This window comes from Poecilia formosa, unplaced genomic scaffold, assembly GCF_000485575.1.
Source record: "Poecilia formosa unplaced genomic scaffold, Poecilia_formosa-5.1.2 Scaffold86, whole genome shotgun sequence".
Lineage (NCBI taxonomy): Eukaryota > Metazoa > Chordata > Actinopteri > Cyprinodontiformes > Poeciliidae > Poecilia > Poecilia formosa.
The window spans coordinates 213,284-220,176 of record NW_006800025.1 but is presented as its reverse complement, the minus strand read 5'-3'; positions in this window follow the sequence as shown (position 1 = coordinate 220,176).

Below are 6,893 nucleotides of genomic sequence, written 5' to 3'. Positions count from 1 at the left end.
CACCGTCATAAACATGTCATAACACCTGTCATGCACATGATTAAGCCTTCATGAATATTTATGACTGTTGTCATAAAGCGTCATTCGGTAAATTATGACACTTTTAATACAAAGTTGACATTATTCAAAATGTCTTTGTTATGACAACTTGACATTAACCAAGAAATCATTACTAATATAAATTTGTTATAAAAGTATTACTGATTGCACTTTAAAAATTAGGTAATTTTATGTTATTAAAGGTAAAGTTTAAACAGCAATGATTTCTTGGTTAATGTCAAGTTGTCATAACAAAGACATTTTGAATAATGTCAACTTTGTAATAAGTGTCATAATTTACCAAATGACGCTTTATGACAACAGTCATAAATATTCATAAGGGCTTATTCATGTTCATGACATGTTATGTCATCTTTATGACGGTGTCATGACAGTCTTATTCACCCCCCTTCAAATGAAGTGTTACCAAAAATAAAATCTTTAGACCTGTGGCATACATTTGGATTCAGCTCCCTGATTTAATATGCAGTAGATCCACATTTTGGTGCTACATGCATCCCAAAAAGCCCAAATTTTAGTCCTCTCCTTTGTTGTGTCACCCTGTCTTTCAACAGTCTTGCCACCCAACCCTTTGTTGTTTTGTACTAGACTCTTGGGATATTGTTTAAAGCCATGCTGTGCTTTAAATATCCTTTATTTCTGGCTTGTCTGCTGTTTTCATTGGTCTTCGTGGTGCTATTTGTTCCCCAATGTTCACTAGCAAACTTCTAAAGCCGTCAAAGAATGCAGTACACCCTATTAGTACTGGGATTAAGTTGCACACAGGTTGCTTTTCAAATTAGATGACTTCTAAAGGCAATTGGCTGCATTACATTTTATTTAGTCCCACTAAATAAAATGTGGGACTTAAAATACATGGTGTGATTTTCAAAATCTTTTCCCTTTTTAGTTATGGACTTTGTGTCACAGATCCCAATTGTAACTTCATTAAAATGCCTGTTGAAATGTGAGGACATTCTGGGTTTTAATACGTCTACAAGGCGGTGTAACTCTTCTCTCCCAAACTCACCTTGTACATGCTCTTCTTGTCTCACTATGTGGGCCCCTCTGAGCCCCAGCCAGTGGCAGATAAATATTACTGTAATATTCTGTAGTTAAATGAAAATACAAACTCACAGGTCTATAAGTGCAGTTTCTGGGTTCGCTTGATGCATTATTCTGTTTTTTACAGAACTATTTTTGAAACCATGGCAATGCTACTAACCAGTGACTGTTAGGCATCTGTACTGTGCATCTTGCCTTTGCATATTGGTACTTGCTTTATTGCTTTCTATGCTTTTTTTTTTTCCTATTTATATTCAAATTGCATGAACATAGAGTCTCTTTAAATGTCTTTTACTGCTCTATTTTTCCTTGTAGTTTCATGTTGATTTATTTATTCACTTGTGTAGACTCTCCCTCTCCAAACCACTGGTGCTTGTATCACAGACATTGATTGTAGACAGTCGAGAACTCTCCTTAAAACAAGGCCCCACAGCTGTTTGCTCGCTCAGCTTTAAACAGTGGTTCCACTTCAGCAATCCAAATCCTTTTCCTTCTCAGACACATTTGTGAAAGAGTAGCATTTCCTTTCCTCTTAGGATTACTCAATTGTTTTCTTGTGGTCACCTTAAGCTACACTAATATTAAGACTGACTTTTGCATAGTTCTATTTTTTAAAGAAATGATAATAATAATACATGGATTTTCTCATCTTAATTTACGGGAGGGGTTTTTGTAGTGAAAATCTTTTGTTGCCATTAATCCCTAAACCCCAACCCAAGGCTGCACTCTCTGGTCAGTATGTAAATAATGTACCATGATGACTGTGACGGTCAGACTTTATGTACAAAAGCTCTACCCTGTGACTTACCAGCTCTGTTTCAGCACATGGTGATCAACTCGTTCTTTGGGCCACGTTGGCCGTCTAACATCACATCCAGAGTTTAAAATGAAACTTAGAGAGCCGCTGGCTTTCTCCCATCTCAATGTGAATTCTGTGGGTATTCAGCAGTATTGTAGTAGTCTAGGTTCATCAGAAAACTCCATTGCCACCACTTAATGCTAACATTTCGGGGCTATTCATTGGGAATGTCTGATGCAATCACCATGAGAAATAAATACACCTTAGTAATTGTTCTTTACTCTCCCCAATGATTCTTAGATTGTACGATGCTCAATGTTTAATCTGGAAATACTTTGTACGACGAGGTAAATTAGTAAAACTCAGAATGTGCAAGGCGAGTCCAGAAAACATTTTGTCAGATCATCTTCCCCCAGCGGGGTGAGTAGTGCAGACGTGTTGGTTAAAATTGTCAGTACATATTTGAGATGTTACTGACTGATCCAACTGTAAATTCAATGCAGGGATGTGAAACATGGAGTCACAAAGTGTTGTGAGCTGCTTGGTTGGATATGGGCATCTAAATACGGAAAACTGATTAACTGTACAGATAAACGCATTTGTATAAAAAAAAAACAAAAAACATATTTTTCTACTTCATCAGATCTCTACATGCATGTCAGCAATAAACTTTGATATGGAAGCGTTCAACTTTGTCTTGTCCTCACTGAACTTTGATAATTTACCACTAGGTGGTGCAGTATGCTTAAAAACAATTTACTTAAGGTCAAGGTAAAAGCAGTTTACCAGTTTTTTTTTTTCTCTTTTCTATTAACTCCTTAAGGACAATGTTCTTTATGTTTCCTTCTGTAGAGGTAAATAAATGAGATCATTTAGTGAAAACTGTCAGTTGGTGTATTGGTAGGTTTAAAATGTGAAGAGAGAGCAAGATGAATGAGTCTTTGTGCATCTCTACAGATTTCCTCTTTGGCGATTCCAGTTAAGGGTCAGAACGAAGCAAACCTCAAACAGGAAACCCTCTGCTGACTAACAGTAGTTCCCTGTGGGGTTTCACTACTGATCCCTTTTTCCCTACACACACGCATGCACATGCACACACACCCACACACTTATCTTGCCTTAGATGCATACTGTTTTTGGCAGCTATTTTCATTATAAGGTTTGGGGACCAGGAAATCAACACATGGACTCCCTCATCACGAGAATCTCTGACAAACAGATATTTTTGTTTTGACAAAAAATAAATCTCCTTCAATGATTTCAGTATTTAGGAGCAGCTAGGAGAAGCAATGGAGACTTTTTAAATTTGCAGTAATCACATGGTTTTATATGCAAGTATATTTTACAGCCAGATTATTTTTTTAGCTGGATTTCTTGAAGTACCAAAATAAAAACTATGAAACATCTGCCTTAAAACAAATGGAAGAAATATACTTTCAATTTTAAATTCGTCTTTTTGTTCTGCTGTGAATGCAATAATAATAATGGTACAATATCAATATTAATTTGCCAATACCTAATAATTAAAAGTTCAGTAATACAGTTTCTAATATTTCTTACATCTGGCTTTGAGTTCTCGTCTGCTTCTATTCGGTCGCCCAGCCAACCTCTCAGACTTGAGAGAATGAGGGGAAAGTCCAGAGATTTTAGAGGTCAAAGTTCTAAAGATGCTTTGTCCTCAGAAATCACAACCAGCTGGCCGTTGAGGGCCTTCCCAGCTTAAATGGTGTCCAGAACAAGTGTTCATTGAAGACTACGTCAGACATTTGCAATGTTCTGCTGTAATTACCTCAGAGAGCATTACATATTCAGTTTCACAAGGACAGAGCGCAAATTATTTAGTTGGACACGGATAAACAGAAACCACTTATTTCCAGATGTGCTTATGTAGCAGTATTGTCACAGCTTTTTGTCAGTAATTTACTGGTAGAGGTTCTTAAAAAGAGGATTGGAAACAAGAGATTTGAGCTCACATTTGCCACAGCGGGTCAGTGAGTGCTTTATGGATGTTGAGTGTGAATATGTTTCCAGCTGAGGGTTTATGTCTCCTCGCTAGACACTCCAGACCAACATTTGCTATATTTAAGGTATCAACTACTGAGACAACCGCAATGGGAAGGCCACATGTAATAAAATGCTGGTTATACATTTCTATAGTATTTTTTTAAAGTCTTTTCAGAATCGCACAACAGTTAACATTAAGCCCGAAAACTTTAACATTCTAAGTGGCAAAAAGTTTAATGACATGCAGAACCTGAGAGTGAAGCTAGGGGGAAGCCGTTTTTCAAAAACAAAAAGTTTTAACCGCTAAGGAACATGATCCTATACGCAGCATCTAAAACTTGAGACAAAGCCACAAACCCGGCTCTTCCTTTTTTCCAACAAGTACCCCCAAGAGTCTGGAGGAGATGAGATTAGCAGCGTTACGGTTTGCGTAACAGACACTGAATTAACTTCATTTTTGTTGGCGAGCTGTCAGATGTACAAAAGGGGCCCCTAAAACAGACATTGGCCCCCACATGAGGAGCAAAGAGGGAGAACATCTGCAAAAGATCTTTATTTAATTACTCTACATCTTTCCTCTGTCTTAAAACAAGCGATAAAACAGGAGATCTGAAAATGAATTTATGTTGTTGTCAACCGCAGGGAAAAAGAAACAGTTGGATGTGTCCAAATTTTTCCAGTCTCGTTTTTGTTCATTTTGAAGCTATTTACTTTGAATCTTTCTAGTATGTACTAGTAAAAAGAGTAACCAGATATAAGGCAATAAAACAGCTGAAACGACACCGCAAAAAGAGACTTTATTGAAACTGCAAAACTGGTGTGAGAAGTGAGAGACTGGTGTGGTCACGTACACATCCAACAGCAACGGGATTAAAAAGCTGAGCTAAATCTAGCACAGTTAAGATGTTCTGTGCTTTGCTTTTTGCAGATGATGTTTGGTAAACTGGAGTTGCCTGTAAATTAATGTGAAACTGCTGTGACTAAGAGTTAGCTCTCTTAAACACGAAGCTTTGGTTCTGAATCAGAAACGGTGAACAATTCCCTCCAGATTGGGCTTCTGTGTGCCATGTTTTCAACCACACCACTGCAACTTTCTTGATATGTTCTCTCTTTTTTTGGACCTTTTAGTCTAAACTAGAGAGATGGTTGTGACCCAAAGTCCCAGCAGATTATCAGTTTTTGATAAACATAGAACAATCTTTCACCACCAACAATACTCAACTGTTTAGGCACCTCCAAGTAGCTGCCGCAGGAGATTCAAGAATTTCCCAAACATGCGTGAAAGAATCAAGCCAAGACTCCAGGAATGTATTTTTATTTTTATTTTTTATGAGGGAATAACATAACATGATTAAAAACATCAATGAATTCAGTTTTACATAATACCCTTTCTCCCTCTCATGCCTCGTTTTCTCTGAGCGGTAGACACAGGAAACTTGCACGATATTTTATGGTCTGGTCATATTCTGGAGAGCATTTCAACCATCATGCCTTTTTTCCATCAAAATGTTTTGGCTGCTTGCTTGTATTGCCGTGTACTCTTTAGACATTTTAATATGCAGTGTGTTCATTTATGAGGTGTCTGTGCTAATTTTTGACATCAAAGCTTGCTTATCTCCTGCCATGGACCATCGTCTGACATGATGACAGCCTCTCAAGCACCGGAACGCCTGAGGGGTGTTTTGGCCTGCTGTGAGGTGTCAGCTTGACAAGCGATGATGTAGCACGCAGTGATAAGATGACAGACCTCTTTCAATCCATGTCACAGCTTGAGTCTCGTCACTGTAGCCTTTCTGCTTCCAAAGAAAACTTTTAAGCTGGTTTAAGATGGTTGTGTGATGTACCAAAGATCCTGCAAACATACTCTTAAAGAACTTTCATGTTGTTTAGAGAACAACATGAATGAGCAACAGGATGAGAAGGAAAAGGTGAGTGAGCATTTATAAAGCCTGTTGTATTCTATGAACGTTGTTTATGATAAATTCAAACTTCCCACGTAAATGTCCTCTAGAACGTTGATTTGCATCTGGTTTTGAAGAGTAAATATTAGAATAGTTTAGAGCATTTAAAAAATATAGAATTATTGAAATTGTGATGAATAAATCACATCCAGTGCTAGAGCTATCTCATTGTAAATGGCAACTGCAGTATATGGTGTATTATTATCAGTACAACTGTGTCAATCAGTTCAACTGTAATTGTTTTTTTGTTTTTTTTTTCATATTTGACTCAAATGAAAGAATATTTGACAGCCAATGCAGTCTGACTGTGTGCCTTCATTTGAACTTCTCAATCTCAACATGTGTAGCTTGATGGAATGACATTTCAGATGAGGACTCAATATGTTACATTAATGTAACTATAGGTAGATACTAACCATGTCATATGTTTGACTTTGTGTTTGTGCCACATACTTAGGTTTCTGATCCATTTAAGATTCACTCTGTTTCATTTGGGAAAGTCTGGTTCTGGCTTTGTCTTATTCTAGCTCCTATTTTCTGGCAAAGGACATTTATGTTGGTCGACAGTAGAAAGCTTGTAAGCACCTTCTTCGGTACGCTACGTTGCAAAGCTTAAGAAAATCTTGTTCCAGTCAGTGATCTTGGATGTAGTTATACATTCTTAAAGCTTCATGTAAACCCATGACTGAGCTATCATATAAAACTGCATGGCGTGAGATTGTTCACAGCTGCCCTGTTTCTCTCTCTGACCTGGCTCCGCTCTCTAAAAATAGCACTTCTGCTTTTTATCTCGTTTCAGATGACATTGTGGGACATTAATGTGTTTTTTCATGTGTCTTCAGTGTGTTTGACGTGCTGCAGAAAAGCCTGGTCAGCTTATACTTTTTTTTGCTGGGACATGGGTTTATTCAGCGTTGAGAAAATCAGTTCAGCCAGTCCAACTGACAGCGGAGAACTGCGAAGGTGTGTGTGCCCCCTCCCCCCCAGAATCATACGGTACTTTTTCCTTACACACTACTCAAGAA